This window comes from Mizuhopecten yessoensis, unplaced genomic scaffold (assembly GCF_002113885.1).
Source record: "Mizuhopecten yessoensis strain PY_sf001 unplaced genomic scaffold, ASM211388v2 scaffold716341, whole genome shotgun sequence".
NCBI lineage: Eukaryota > Metazoa > Mollusca > Bivalvia > Pectinida > Pectinidae > Mizuhopecten > Mizuhopecten yessoensis.
The window spans coordinates 708,560-724,932 of NW_018480068.1; the positions used below are offsets into that span (position 1 = coordinate 708,560).

The window sequence follows — 16,373 nt, forward strand, 5'->3', positions numbered from 1 at the left end:
CAAGACATACCCAAAGATGCTGTAGACACAGCGACCTCCACTCCCCTGTTCAAGACATACCCAAAGATGCTGTAGACACAGCGACCTCCACTCCCCTGTACAAGACATACCCAAAGATGCTGTAGACACAGCGACCACCACTCCCCTGTACAAGACATACCCAAAGATGCTGTAGACACAGCGACCTCCACTCCCCTGTTCAAGACATACCCAAAGATGCTGTATACACAGCGACCACCACTCCCCTTTACAAGACATACCCAAAGATGCTGTAGACACAGCGACCTCCACTCCCCTGTACAAGACATATCCAAAGATGTTGTAGACACAGCGACCTCCACTCCCCTGTTCAAGACATACCCAAGATGCTGTAGACACAGCGACCTCCACTCCCCTGTTCAAGACATACCCAAAGATGCTGTAGACACGGCGACCTCCACTCCCCTGTACAAGACATATCCAAAGATGCTGTAGACACAGCGACCTCCACTCCCCTGTACAAGACATACTCAAAGATGCTGTAGACACAGCGTTCTCCACTCCCCTGTTCAAGACATACCCAAAGATGCTGTAGACACAGCGACCTCCCCTCCCCTGTACAAGACATACCCAAAGATGCCGTATTCCTGTTTGAGACATACGCCACCATACTTAAACATGTTACAAGACACACCCCAGTATGCTGTAGACACAATTCCCTCCAGTCCCCAGAAGTGAAGCTGTGGCCGACCTACGATCAATGGCCATGTTGGCTAGGCTTCAGTTACACAGTGATGGGAGCCGTGACTCCATCAACGATCATGTGGAAACATAATATATTTCTGTGCACAAGTGTGATTGATTTATTTTACCTCCTACATTTCATCGTTGTAATCACCACACAATTGTTCTTCCCAAAGGTATAATCCCGGCCCTATATATAGAAAATGCTTGCACAATCAGTTTTTTTTCTATCTCGTAAGGGAAGAGAATGAGAGATGGGTTCCCAACATCAAGACAAATGACAACTACATGTATGCTGGTTTGCCTGACACAGTCAAATTAAATCAAACTTCTATTTCATAAAGACAAAGATAGATGTTATGTTCATGTTGGATTTGCTTATTTGCCAAAAACCCGACCATATGTTGATTCCTGGTGTGGAAGATAGCAGACCAACCCGCATCATCATTCAGATATACTGTGTGACAATATGACACTGTCTGTCAACATCACCAATCCCACCCGTCAATAATCAATACACGCATATTGACACCGAACATTGACCTTTACATCTTTGCTACTCAAGTACTTACATCTCATTTTTCCCTTGGACAATACTTTTGAAATCGTAACAAAATTTTAAATGTGTAAGTAAATCAATTTGAAATTCATGTGATTTCTTATTACAGATTTGTCAAGAAGGAAGATTTACTTAGGAAACGTTGCTCTAGAACTTGACCACAGCATTCAGAGAAAATGCACACTCATTCGAGGTATAATCATACCCATGCAAAACAACTACTAAGTCATCAATATCCGCCCAGGAAAAGAAGCTGCTGCTGACAGCAGTGATCAGCACAATAGAATGCAAGTATGATAGATTTGTCTTGTCATATTAAGTTCTATGAAGATCTGTAAAGAAATTGCATGAGTGATGGCAAGGGGTGAACATATGTATATAAATATTTGTAGTGGCAGGGCCCTATATCCACTCTGTAAACACCTGACAGAAACAACATATTGAATGCCTGGCAGACAAATGATCAAAACTTCTATGGGAGACAGAATATAATGCAGCTGCAGGAGAAAAAAATATACAACTTCTCCAGGACAATAACCTTGGCCGGGAGAAATGAAATATCACTCCATTAGGTAACATGGTAAACGGCAGAGAGAGACAAAATATTAAATGGCCGAGACAAATATATTGAAGAAATATGAGGGACAAAATATCAATTTACAATGATAGGCAAAATATTTAATGACCGAGACAAAAAAGTGAATAAGTAAGGGAGACAAAATATCAAACTGCTGACGTGCAGTTGCTACAGGATAAACCCGAGACATGATGGAGGAAGGGTTGGCCTCTGTTGGGTCCAGCCACTTCATGTATCATTCAAAGCCCCAGTGGTAGGGTGTCAGATTCACTGCTGCAAATCTGGGCAGATGATTAAACTTTAATAATTCTCTATCATTCAAAAAGAGGTTTTCTTCCTTCCTCAGTTCACCTCCAGACTTGTGTAAATAGAAGCCGTACCCTCTCTCCCGAGATCCTGCAGGAACCAGGTGCTAAACTTACCTCTCTGCTTCAAAATCAATGTTGCAGAATCATCGTAATAGAATTGTTTCCTGTGCCATCAATTGAACAACTCTGGCAGTATTCTATTGGGAAACATTAATAAGTCCAAGTGTGATTTGTCCTAGATGAACCTTGATTTAGAAGTTTGACACAAGAAATCCTAGTTATTGCATAATGGATCACTACATCAGATGCTATTTACTGGTTATCTTTAGAGCAGGTTTTTTCAATTTACTGGAGGGTTTAGTGAGAAGAGACCTAAAAACTCTTAAGCTATTTATTGTTAATCTTTACCTCCAGAGCTGTCCACTACAATGCCATACTATATGTATATTGGAACCTTGACCTCTGCTGACCTTGACATTTACAAACCTTTAACAAGGTAATCTACCCTTTAGAACTCGCCTTCACTTTTGTTAAGTAGTGGACTGTGCCTTGTAGGGTGTTGTAACTACCAGGGTATATAAGTGTAACATGATTCAGAGTGACATCTGTCAATACACAATATATAGTATACTAGGTTATGTCAAACATAGAAAATTCAATACATTGTAACAAACTCTGACCTTTCAGACACCTGCTGCTTTCTTTAGAATGGTGGGAAATGCACGAGTTCAAATATACAACTCAGAACTCCGGAGCTCCTGTTCTATTTTTGTCGTACGACACATTTGTTGGACAGTTACGGCAGCTACAGTGTCTGCTCAAAAATTGTATTCTGTTCACACTAATAGAAGAATAAATTTAATTTCTTTACCCTAAAAAAGATATGACCTTTGTATTACCCTAAAATTGAAGAAAAAATTACAACAACTGCTTCAGTGGTGCTTGCTTTCAATGAAGTTGTTCACAGATATCGAGGCAATCTACAAAATACAAACTATTCTTTATGCCCTAGGAGAACATTATTTTTAGTAAAAAAAAATCCATACAGTTTCATCTCCTTCCAATCGATGTTAAAAAGATTTACTTTGCAAAGCCTTGAGCAGAAAACTAACCGCTAATAAAATTCTCATTCAGCCAATACAAAGTAGAATTGCAAATCTTGTTTACAGTTTTGTAGTTTCAACTTGGAGTTGACAGCACAAACTTGTTAATTTTGTCCCTTTTTCTATTGATTGTTTAAACACAGGAAACCTTACATACAGTAACGAAATCTCGCCCAATCACAACATCCAAAATTGCCTCATGAACTGAAAAATGCATCGAAGACATTTAAGACCCGTCGAACAGCCTGTTCTTACTATTCTGCGCTTGTAGCTTAACGTGTTAACTGATTGGCTATTTTCTTCTATTTAATATGTGAGAAATATTTTTATCAATTGTTGAATGATCACGTGATCTAGGATGAAACAGCTATGGTCTAACCTCCAGGCTGTGGTATGTTTTATACCAATTCATGATGAAATTAGCCTTAGTAAAGAATATGTAGTGGAGAGTATTGATTCCAACGTCCCCACCCCTAATCCTGCCATGTCGCCCTCCCTCTACCCATCTCTGATTCCCACCCCTAATCCCGCCCTCCCTCTACCCATCTCTGATTCCCACCCCTAATCCTGCCCTCCCTTTACCCATCTCTGATTCCCACCCCTAATCCCGCCCTCACTTTACCCATCTCCGATTCCCGCCCTCCCTCTACCCATCTCCGATTCCCACCCGCTTTCCCCTAACGTGTTGTCTTTCCAGTCAACATAGGGATGATCCTAGCAGGAATCCTGTCCTTTGATCCTTTCAAAGCCAACAAAAGTGTTTACTCAAATCAAAGACCTCTGACATTTAACACCAGAGGAACCCAGTCTGTTGTAAACTCTCTGTCTTGTATTTTCTGATGTACAAGCAGATATGAGAATTTATAGATTTTCTGCGATTTGATTTGAACCATAGCAGCAGGGAAATTGCATTACACTCTGTTCGCTACAGGACCAGCCATCATTCGGCCTAACTGGTATTGATATTTTCTTTTTCCGAACTTGATCAGTCGCCCAGATCGGTAGTAGACTCGTGATGCGATGCTTATACATTTATGTTACCTAACTTGTGTCTCCTTCCACTCTCGTAGAGTCAGCTTGAAAATCATAGCCTCACCTAGATCTACTCTCAAAGACACAAAAAACAATTTGATGTATACTTTTTATCATCCCAAAATATAAATATATTGTAATTCCTTTCCATATATGGTAGCTGAAACTGAAGAATTTGTATACTGAACAGAGATATTGATCATAAAAGATATCATTAATATCAAATGGCAAGTAAAATCTCCATATATAGCAGAAAATACACAAACATCCACAGGGGATTGTTATCCTATCTATACAGAGAACACACGTAACAACTTTAAACTGAACAGCAACCCGAACAAAACAATCTATGTCAGTCACAATGATGTTTCGAGTTTCAGTATTTGTAAACAAACTGTATTAAAAGGCTATATACATGGTTTGAGTTTGACCATCCCCATGTGAAACACTATTCCATATCATGCCTGGAGATTCTATCAATATGTTCCAATCAATAGTTCCACAGTCAGGCTCCACCAGCTATCAGAGTTAATACAGCTTTCTTGTTCTCTGTCTACGAAACGCTTTCTGTGGTAAATACCTGTGCAATCTGACACATACTAAAGAAATCTTCCCTACTAAAACCCTGTATAATCTGACACTTTTATGATACTTTCCCTACTAAAACCCTGCATAATCTGACACACTTTTATGATACTTTCCCTACTAAAACCCTGTATAATCTGACACTCTTATGATACTTTCTCTACTAAAATCCTGACAAATTTCTCTAATGAAAACCTGGATAAAATGAAATCTCATTTAAACCTTTTGTCTTGTAAAACCCTGTACAATCTGAAACCCTCTGAAGATAAAACCTGTATAAGCAAAAGAAATAACATTTTAATTATATAAAGGGAGGTAACTCAAAACAATCCATAATGTGTAAGGAAGCATATATAACATCAAACGAAAATGGTTGTTTATAATCTTAAACAAAGTACCCCATACTACAGAATCATTTTACTTCTATTTACAAAGAACCTCTTCCACAAAACACAGCGTACCGCTATACAACTCGACTAAGGACCACGATTTTATCCTACACCTCATTATGACAAACATCATGGAAAAAGTGTGCTGACACCGAGTCAATATGAACGCCAAAAACAATAACAGGGCATAATGATTCGTGAAGCAATTAAACACAATTACCTAACTTAATTATAAGACATATAGAAATGATATGAACGAGAAATGACTATCCTGATTATACATTTGGCACCCCTCCATGCACCAGTCCTATACTCAACCCAGTAATGAGCTTTTAAGCTTTCTGACATTTAGAGCACCTATCTGTGGAAATTAAATTGTTGTACGCAGGCTTGAGATAAAATTGCAAATATAACATATAAAATAGAGCTTTAAAGCACTGTATAATGCCAGGATAATTAAGATACAAACGTCAATGGCTAATTAGGGAATATATATATATATTCTGTCAAGCTCAAAAAGAATTCTAAGAGATTTGGATTTAGTATTAAAAGCATCGACTTACTTTGAATTCTTCTAAATATAGAACTCTTTTCTAAAAGATTCCAATGCTAGGACACCTGTCAGATCACTTCTATCAATGTTTCTTTGCCTCGGTTGATTAAAAACCAACAGGAATATGACACAAGACTGCAGGTCTTGATTTATAAATATATAATGTAAATTAGACAACATTCAAGGGAGATAACTCTTACACAGGATTTAAAACAGAGAATGAAGCAGTGTACATGTTAAAACCTCGCTATTCGTAACACATTCTGGACTAGAAAGGATTCAGAACTAGTCGTGCAATTTCATTATTTCAGAATGAAGTTTTAATTCTGTTAAGCAAGTTTCTTTTTTACGTCACATTCACAAGGTTACTTGTATTTCACTTTTATTTTTACACCCTTCATCAAATTTTGTAAAATGTTTAAGGATCAAACTGTCTAAATAGTTAACATAATTATTCAATGGGCAACCTTTTGTCTCAAATTTAACTGACAATAATATTGTCTTAATTCTGATGTACAACATAATATTGTGAAATGGGAAACACTATTTTAACGTTATGTGATCACAATTCTTTTTAAATGATTTATAGATAGAGGAGCAAAGATTACACTGCACTTTCTTATATCACGTTTACAAGCAGGTGCTCTTTCAAACGCCTTTCAGTCAGTAATAGAAAACTGCTCAAAATGTAAACACTCATTATAAGTCTGTTTACTCAGAGTAAATAAAATAAAATCACTGCATCATCTAATAAAAACTTACATTTTATATACCCAGTGATATAATACAAACGTCACTGTGAGCACAATGAAATACTTGAAACTATCTTGGTCTTGCAGTAACATCTCTTAACATTGACTAAGCAACAATTAATTTCCCCCCAAACCTGTTTGTTGATTTAAATAATCATTATTCAAACTGTAATTGAAAGGAATTCAAATTTCACTCAAATTTCCTATTTTGAACACAGAACTATTTCAGTTTGATCAACTGTAATGACTTTCTGCACCTACAGTAGCCTGGGCCTACAAGAAAGTACAATTTGAGCTTCAGTTAATAATCAATGAGTGATTTCATAACCCACAAGCTAGTAGCTGTGTTATCTCATACAGTGGAGACAAGCTTGTTTAATCACTTAACTACGAACAGATCACGAACATTTCATCAGAAACCATCTCCCAAAAACAAATACCCATGCTTCTTTCTCTTGACTTTTGTTAGTCTGACATCACTGTAATCTAGATACATGCATAAACCAGTCCTTAGACTTGGTCCTACTGTATATATTTCCATGTAACCCTGTATAATATAGATACCTGTATAACTTGATCCTACTGTATACATTTCCATGTAACCCTGTATAATCTGGTACCTGTATAGCTTGATCCTACTGTATACATTTCTATGTAACCCTGTATAATATAGATACCTGTATAGCTTGATCCTACTGTATACATTTCTATGTAACCCTGTATAATATGGACACCTGTATAACTTGATCCTACTGTATACATTTCTATGTAACCCTGTATAATCTGGTACCTGTACAAATTAAACCTTAATCTTGGTCCTTCTGTAAATATTTCTATGTTAACCTGTATACTATGGACACCTGTTTAAACCAGACTGACATACTAGGTCCCACTATATATATTTCTATGTAACCCTGTATAATCTGGAAACATGTATAAACCAGGCCTTCAACTAGGTCCCATTGAATATATTTCTATGTTAACCTTAATAATATGGACACCTGTATAAACCAGATCTTTAAACCTTGTATAAGTTCATTGTCGATGTAATGCAATTATCTAAACAGATATCATAATAGGTATAACATAACCTGTCTAATCTGAATCCTGCATAATATGGAAAATCCTGAACTGAATCCAACTCCAGTGGGCCTGTGTAATCCTGAAAATATGTCTCTTCTGAATATTTAAAGGCTGGTTAGTTCTCCTGTGTAATGATGTACTTTTCCTGGGCAACAAGATAATGATTATTTATGAAGAATGATGATAGGACTAGTGTGTATTAACTCATTGACCCCTGAAGACACATTTGAACCCTTCCAATTCAAAGGTTGGAATAGTTCATTATGAAATTTCAGGGGTGAATGAGTTAAAAATTGAGTTTGCCTGATGATAATGAACTTGTAACTGTTAACTGGCTGGGAATGTGTATTTATTATGAAGTCCCCTCATTCAAATGTGTTTACACAAACCTCCACTAACCATGCCTAAAACCACTGTCACATATCCTGAATGAGGTTATCATATCAACCCAACCCTAAACTTCTGATCAAAATCTTAATAGCCCCATGCGGTAAATCCTTTTCTTATGAACAAAAGACCTTCCTTCAATTTGCATGAAATAACTGCACAATGTGTTGAATAATGGTAATAATGAAATAACTGCACAATGTGTTGAATAATGGTAATAATGAAATAACTGCACAACACGTAGAGTAATTGTGATTACAGTGGTGTGACACCTACAGTGTGTAGAGGACTAAGAGCGGCTGGTCCTTCTGCCTGTATATAGCAGTAGTGTGGTGAGGCCTTGGTTAACCAGGGCTACGATAGCTGGGCCCACCACCTAAGCCAACTGATTAATCAATACAGCTGAGCAAACACTAGCTAATTCTCCCCACTTCTGGTTTCCAAAATGTACCTGGCTATAATTCTAACCATCATAATAATGTACAAGATCCCATATTTGAAATGCCAACTCCCCCTAAAAACAAAACATGTGTTGGTTAGAAGTCAGAGGTCAACAGCACTGCTAAACCTACCTTGAGAGTTATGTCCCTTATGTTGCAAGGCTTAGCTTGACAGCAGAGTGAAACAAGCTAGTGACTACCTACTACCTATTCTATTAACACATGTAGGCAGACTCGGAGTAATGAGTCAGCCCCCCCCCTCTCTCACACCTCTCCCTGGACAAACATAGTCTCACCTACTACCACAGAAGTCGGTGTCATGGTAAGACATTTTCCCCACACCTACATGTAGTTGATTTTAGTCCAGTCATCCAATTTATTTGAATGTTGACCAATAACACCACAATGTCTGAAATCCCTCCAAGTAAAAAAAAAAAAAAAAAGCACTTTTCAGTTTCATTTTGTTTTTATTTTAGAATAATACATTTAGACTTTGCACAATGCACCATTTCAAACTCAATTTCTGAGTATCACCCATACTGGCCTGTACCTCATCATATAATTTATGATCAAATCTGTATTCAGTTGAAAGTAGATCTAAAGTCAATGCAACTACACACTTCCATGATGGATTCTCTCTAAGTTTTACACAAGTACTTGATGTAAGGAGAAAATCTCTAGCTTTTTCCAGGTAACTACAGTGCCAAGATTTAATCTAATGAGCAAATAAATACAAATCTGCACTTGGGCTGTCAGAATTTCTCTAGACATGTACACTTTGTGCAGAAACCTCTCTAGACTTTACAATGTAAACAAAACTCGGCACACATGATAATAGTCTGTCAGTTGAAATCTCTCTAGATTCATCACTACCAAGCCAGCCAGCCTTACTAATACTGTACAAGTCTATCACAGCACAATGAATTACTAGATCATCACAGCTGTCAGCATACATCATGTGTTGTGGCTGCAGCTTGTGTGTGGAAGGATTCCCCACATACTTACCTCTACTACATACATGTGTCCCTGGCACGAGACACCAACCTGTGCCATCCCTTAGCGACTGTACATACAGCCAATTCTACCCATTTACTTTAGCACATAGTACAGCAGAAGACATAACTTGGGTTGTTTCCCCATTCCTCAATACCCTAATCAGTAGTAAAGGCAAAATGTAATCCACTTATTTCTTTCTAGTGTATCTGTAACTACCTTCTGGGAGAAGATCAGAAAAACGCAGTTATGCAACTGTCCATCAGCCTACTACCAATTACTACAACTGGGTTCAACAGATTTATGGACATAACCTGATGCTGGAAGGCAACATGGACCGGTCTGGACCTTTGGGGAGACTAGCAAGCAATCATCCTGACAAAATCTGTAACTGTTTTACACAGGAAGGCAGAAGTTCAAGCTCTTATGCAACTGTCTAGCTCTTAATGATTACAATACTAGCTCTTACTGGTTATAATACTAGCTCTTACTGGCATTAATACTAGCTCTTACTGGTTAAAATACTAGCTCTTACTGGTTAAAATACTAGCTCTTACTGATTATAATCTAGCTCTTACTGATTATAATACTAGCTCTTACTGGTTATAATACTAGCTGTTACTGGTTAAAATACTAGCTCTTACTGGTTATAATACTAGCTCTTACAGGCATTAATACTAGCTCTTACTGGTTAAAATACTAGTTCTTACTGGTTAAAATACTAGCTCTTATTTACTGGTTAAAATACTAGCTCTTACTGATTATAATCTAGCTCTTACTGATTATAATACTAGCTCTTACTGATTATAATACTAGCTCTTACTGATTATAATACTATCTCTTACTGGTTATAATACTAGCTCTCTTCCTGGTTATAATACTAGCTCTAACTGGTTATAATATGAGCTCTTACTGGTTATAATACTGGCTATAATACTAGCCCTAATGATTACAATACTAGCTCTTACTGGTTATAATATGAGCTCTTACTGGTTATAATACTGGCTATAATACTAGCTCTTAATGATTACAATACTAGCTCTTACTGGTTATAATATGAGCTCTTACTGGTTATAATACTGGCTATAATACTAGCCCTAATGATTACAATACTAGCTCTTACTGGTTATAACACTAGCTCTTACTGGCATTAATACTAGCTCTTACTGGTTAACATACTAGCTCTTACTGGTTAAAATACTAGCTCTTATTTACTGGTTAAAATACTAGCTCTTACTGATTATAATCTAGCTCTTACTGATTATAATACTAGCTCTTACTGGTTATAATACTAGCTGTTACTGGTTAAAATACTAGCTCTTACTGGTTATAATACTAGCTCTTACAGGCATTAATACTAGCTCTTACTGGTTAAAATACTAGCTCATACTGATTATAATCTAGCTCTTACTGATTATAATACTAGCTCTTACTGATTATAATACTAGCTCTTACTGATTATAATACTATCTCTTACTGGTTATAATACTAGCTCTCTTCCTGGTTATAATACTAGCTCTAACTGGTTATAATATGAGCTCTTACTGGTTATAATACTGGCTATAATACTAGCCCTAATGATTACAATACTAGCTCTTACTGGTTATAAAACTAGCTCTTACTGGCATTAATACTAGCTCTTACTGGTTAAAATACTAGTTCTTACTGGTTAAAATACTAGCTCTTATTTACTGGTTAAAATACTAGCTCTTACTGATTATAATACTAGCTCTTACTGGTTATAATACTAGCTGTTACTGGTTAAAATACTAGCTCTTACTGGTTATAATACTAGCTCTTACTGGTTATAATACTAGCTCTTACTGGTTATATTACTAGCTCTTACAGATTATAATATGAGCTCTTACTGGTTATAATACTAGCTCCTACTCTTTTAAACATGAAGTGTAAATGAGATATGAACACTTTACACATATATTTATTATCACATCTAATATCCCATGAAAGGGGAGGGGGGTTTATAGGGTGCAGGAGCTCGAGGGAGTCAGGAGTTGGTGATCAGGGCGAGGATGGGAAGGTGGTGTATGGGTAGGACTGGGAGTGGGAGGACGTTTATTTGGGGGGGGGGGGGGGGGGGNACATGAAAATGAGCAAACACTGACCAAAGGGAAAAATTTTCCTAGCCCAGCACACAAAGGTGTAAGCTAATGCTTGATCCATTATTACACCCCAACAAACGACAACAGCTGCTTGGTATCTAGATCAATGTAGAACATTGATAATGACTGTTAGAAAGGTCAACATGTACTTACAGTGACAAGATGTGTTTTGGTTGGTCAGTCAGGCCCTGTGACAGTTGGTCAGTCCAGCAGGACAGACAAACTCTGGACACTCAGCTTCACCCAAGATGACAAGTACACCACCTGTAATATAGAGATAGAACAATTATTATACAGGATAACCTGGTCTGTCTAGGGTTTATTACTTCTGACAGAACTACTGACCATTCATCATCAGGACATCTACTGAACCTCAAAGAACCAAGACCACCACATGTTGGTTATCTTCTACACACTAACATATAACACAAGTGATTTTTAGGCCTAGTTTTACAGCTGAATACAGGCTGCTTCCCCTTGCAAAAAGTTTTTTCCCCCAAATGGACGAAAAAATGAGAAATATCTCCCCAATTTCAACAAAAAATATTGCTATATTTTCCCAATTCAAGAAGGAACAGGTTGTTGCAAAATTTCAGAAAGAAAAACACTGAACACAATAATGGTATGCTTATATTTCAGGTAGAGTATGTACTGTACCAGTACTGTATCTATGCTGGAATCATACTCTAACTATGTTGTAATCATGCTGTAATTGTACCCTTGCTTTGCTATGATCTGTACCCATGCTGTAATAATAATTCTGTTGGGTTCATAACTAACTAGCACAGGCACAGTACATGCAATACACAAAATTCTAAAAATATCTCTAGGCTACTTGTTAGAAGATGTGTGTGGGTAAACTATCTCAAGGTAGGAGCTGTCCACTTGGCTTGTAAGAGTTGGGGTCAGTGGAGGTCAGTGGGGGTCAGTGGAACAAGTTACTTCCTACACTGGTTATTGCCTTTACTGATGTCATTCCTGACTACAACAGGTCAACTAAGTAGAATAGGGTCACGCTATATATGTTATTACAAAACAATGTCAACATTTTGAAAATTTCACATTATTCTTTAAAACTTTTATGTTATAAAAATATAACATGAATGAACATCACCAAATGAAACAGAGAACAGACAAAGTGGAAGATAATTTGTCTATAAGGAATATAGGAATAAAGGATATAAACAGTTTGGTGAGTAGCATTATCATAGGCAGAAATTCACAAGCAAGGAATATTTTACTTGCTTATTATTAAAATCAATTTTATTCTTTTTTAGTAGATAAATATTTGATTAGAACACTGGAAACTGGAAAAATCAACCTATACAAAAAAGATTTCAAAGAGGAGCTTAAACAATGGATATCTGAGATGTTTATTCATAACTGAAGTGGTAGGGTAACTACATGTGGCCTTGTCACTCTATAATAAGGTCACAATGTGTAACAGGTGCAGCAGCCTTGACCTCAGACAGCCTGTTACCTTAAATACAACTCTACAACATGTAATAGTGTTTTCCTAACTAAATGTTACAGCAGCCTGTGCCTACATGAGTTGGGAAAATAGATTTTTTTTAAACTTAAGACATTCCTTATTTTTTGTTCATTTTGGGAAAATAAGCACCTTTTTGCAACATGAAGCAGCCTGTTTTTCGCTGTAAAACAAAGTGAAAAATCACCATGTAACACAACACTATAATATTGTGGTAACTTGTACACTGGAATAAATGGTTGTGCCTTTTATAGGTGAACATAGAGTTATCTGTATACAGTAGATTACACAGATCTTGTGTTCACATAAACACTGTCAATTATTTACTGATTGGTGACTGATAACTTCAATATGTGTTAAATTAAACTTTTATTTCTTACACGTTATCTACATGTTCATATGAATAACTGCTCAAATGATCCTCAAATCTCAATAAATCGTTTGCATTATTCTTTTTAGAAGATTAACACAAAATACTTTTTCCTTTATTAGCTAACATAAAATACCTACAACTAAATAAAGATACTGTAAAGCATCTATACCTAGTATATATATATATATATATATAGGTTAACATGAAAAACTAATTACCTCAAATTGGTAAAATAAAATGCATGTACCTGATATGCAGACATTTTGTATAAGACTTCCATAATGACTACAGGTGAACATTAAATACCTGTATCTAGCACATGTGTATAAAACAATGCTCCTCGTCACACAGACACGACAGAACTATGTATATGTTAGGATACAGTGCTGAAGGTGTTACTCTTCTATCTTATAATCCACTGCGGAAGATTACAATGAGAACGAGATCAGTAGATATATATTTCCCTTGTGATATCCAGTTGTCAACTTATTCCTTATCAGACACAATGGTACACCTTGATTATGATGCATGTCTATATGTAGAGTTTGACTGGATAACCAAGGACCCGCAGGGCTAGCACTAGGATGTGCTCGAGTGATGAGATGAAATGTCACGTTTGCCAAGGTCGTTGGTCCATTAACATAAAAAAAAACTGCCAACTCCTCCTCAGTGTTACATCACAGGAGGTACAGGTACAGTCTGGTTACCCAAAGATTGACAAACTGTCGACCTATCAGCTGTGTACTGCACCAGTCATTACTGTACTTTCTAGCTTTAACTCATCCACTCCTGAAGACACATTTGAACTCATCCAATTCGAAAGTTGGAATAGTTCATTATGAAATTTCAGGGGTTGACGAGTTAACGCGGGATCACTCGATATAGACACATATATAATGGTCCCTAAAGTCCTACAGTTAAATATTCCCACAATGCCATCATTTGTCCAACGGAACTTTAAACATTAATATAGATTTTGATGTTAGTTCTAACCTTTGATTACGGTGAACAAATATTTAAACACGACATAAGACAAACACATTGAGTGAAATGTGAATTAAAATCCTTGTGAACAAATACAGAACAGTCAATTCGTGAAAATTAATACGACAAGTAACAATTTATCTAAAGTAACACTTGAAACGAAAAATTGGGAAAAAAGGACCCTGAAATGTTATTGGTATTTGATACCATAAATAAAAGAAAGGACATTATATCAAGGTTTTATTGTGGAACGAAATAGAAGGATATTTCGTAATCACATTTTTTTACCACCTGTATACTTAAATCAACAGAGAGCATATCATGAAAGAAAACCATCACCTGCTGTATCACCTGTGACACTTCAATTTCTGTTATTTATATATATATTGTGATAAAAACAAGATGTTTTCAAAAATTAAAAAAATCATAATTAGATCAAAATAAATTCCATTTTAAAATCCATCACTAATATCTATCATATTTGTATGAGGATCTTTGCATCAATCTATTACTGATAAAGTTGTAAACAAATGGACAAGAACCTGTTTACCTTTGAGCTTGATCTCATCATCATTGCCACCTCACTACAAAGGTAATATATATTATAGAATCCCTTATTCCCACCAGTCAACAATGCCCTTCACAAATTTGTGTTGTAAGAAATTTTCTTGAATAAAATGTAAATATATTTTACAGGATTACAACATCTGTGTGCTCCGAGTAGTAGATCAAGGTCGACATCTATCTATATTTTTTAGCAGCGTAAACACATGCAGCAGCCTCTTCATCTAGTTACTTTGCTAATGAGGGTCATTAGTTTACCTCCTATAGCACATATTGTTTTATTGATCGGAAGGAGACGGTTGACGTCCCTGGACTGTCGATGGCCAAATCATGTGTATCAGGTGGAAGTCACATAAAACACTGAGCAAGGATTGATCCTGTCACAATCTGATGATTGGAGTACAAAACCTGAACACTCCATAATCTTACAATCAATGAACCATCCACTGATCTGAGGCTCAGAGCACATTGAACTGAACCATCTATAGTCTGACAACACAAGAACTTACCACTGGTTCCAGGCTCAGAATACAATTTTCTGAGCCATCCACATTATGACAATGCCTGAACTGTCCACTGATGTGAGACTCAGAGCACATTGAACTGACTCATCTACAGTCTGACAACACAAGAACTAATGCTGGTTCCATGCAGGCTCAGAACACACTGAGCTGAGCCATCCACATTCTGACTATGCCTGAACTGTCCACTGATGTGAGACTCAGAGCACATTGAACTGACTCATCTACAGTCTGACAATGACTGAAGTAATGCTGGTTCCAGGCTCAGAACACACTGAGCTGAGCCACTACAGTCTGACAATGCCTGAACTATCCACTAACCTCAGGTTCAGAACAAATGAAATGAACCATCTGCTCTCTGACAATGCCTGAACTATCCACTAATTGAGGCTCAGGCACAAGTACTGAACCATCTACAATCTGAGATCTGAGGCTGAGCATTAAACCTTCCATAATCTCATGATGTCAGAACCGTCAACTGATTTCTGGCCTAGTGAACAATGGCTGAACTCTTGCTCGCATCCTCCCATGAGGATAATCCATCTTTATTCGATAAATAAATCTGAACAATTGGTACAATATACATGTATGCATGAAATTATTGAATCAAAAGATCTACCTTGTTTCCCAGCAACGGACACATTGAGATACATTACAACAACTCTCCCAGGAACTGAAAACCCGGTCTGACTTCCCAATCAGAAACGATACAGGAAGGGACTACATACATCTCATCAACAAGTGTTCTGCATTACCATATCAACGTCAGCAGCGATCGCAATGAAAATCTGTTTCACTGATGATTCATTTACAAAATGAGATTTGACAGATCAATGAC

The 16,373-nt window shown here is 36.8% G+C and overlaps 1 protein-coding gene across 1 annotated transcript in view; it reads right to left on the minus strand.

The window, feature by feature from the left end:
* The window catches only part of LOC110443351 (plasma membrane calcium-transporting ATPase 2-like), a 160,868-nt gene that overhangs the window by 123,006 nt on the left and 21,489 nt on the right, over positions 1-16,373 (minus strand). Inside the window, exon 3 of the mRNA XM_021487528.1 lies at positions 11,758-11,868. The gene's annotated coding sequence lies outside the window, so the exon portion shown is untranslated. The remainder of the gene's footprint in view (positions 1-11,757; positions 11,869-16,373) is intronic.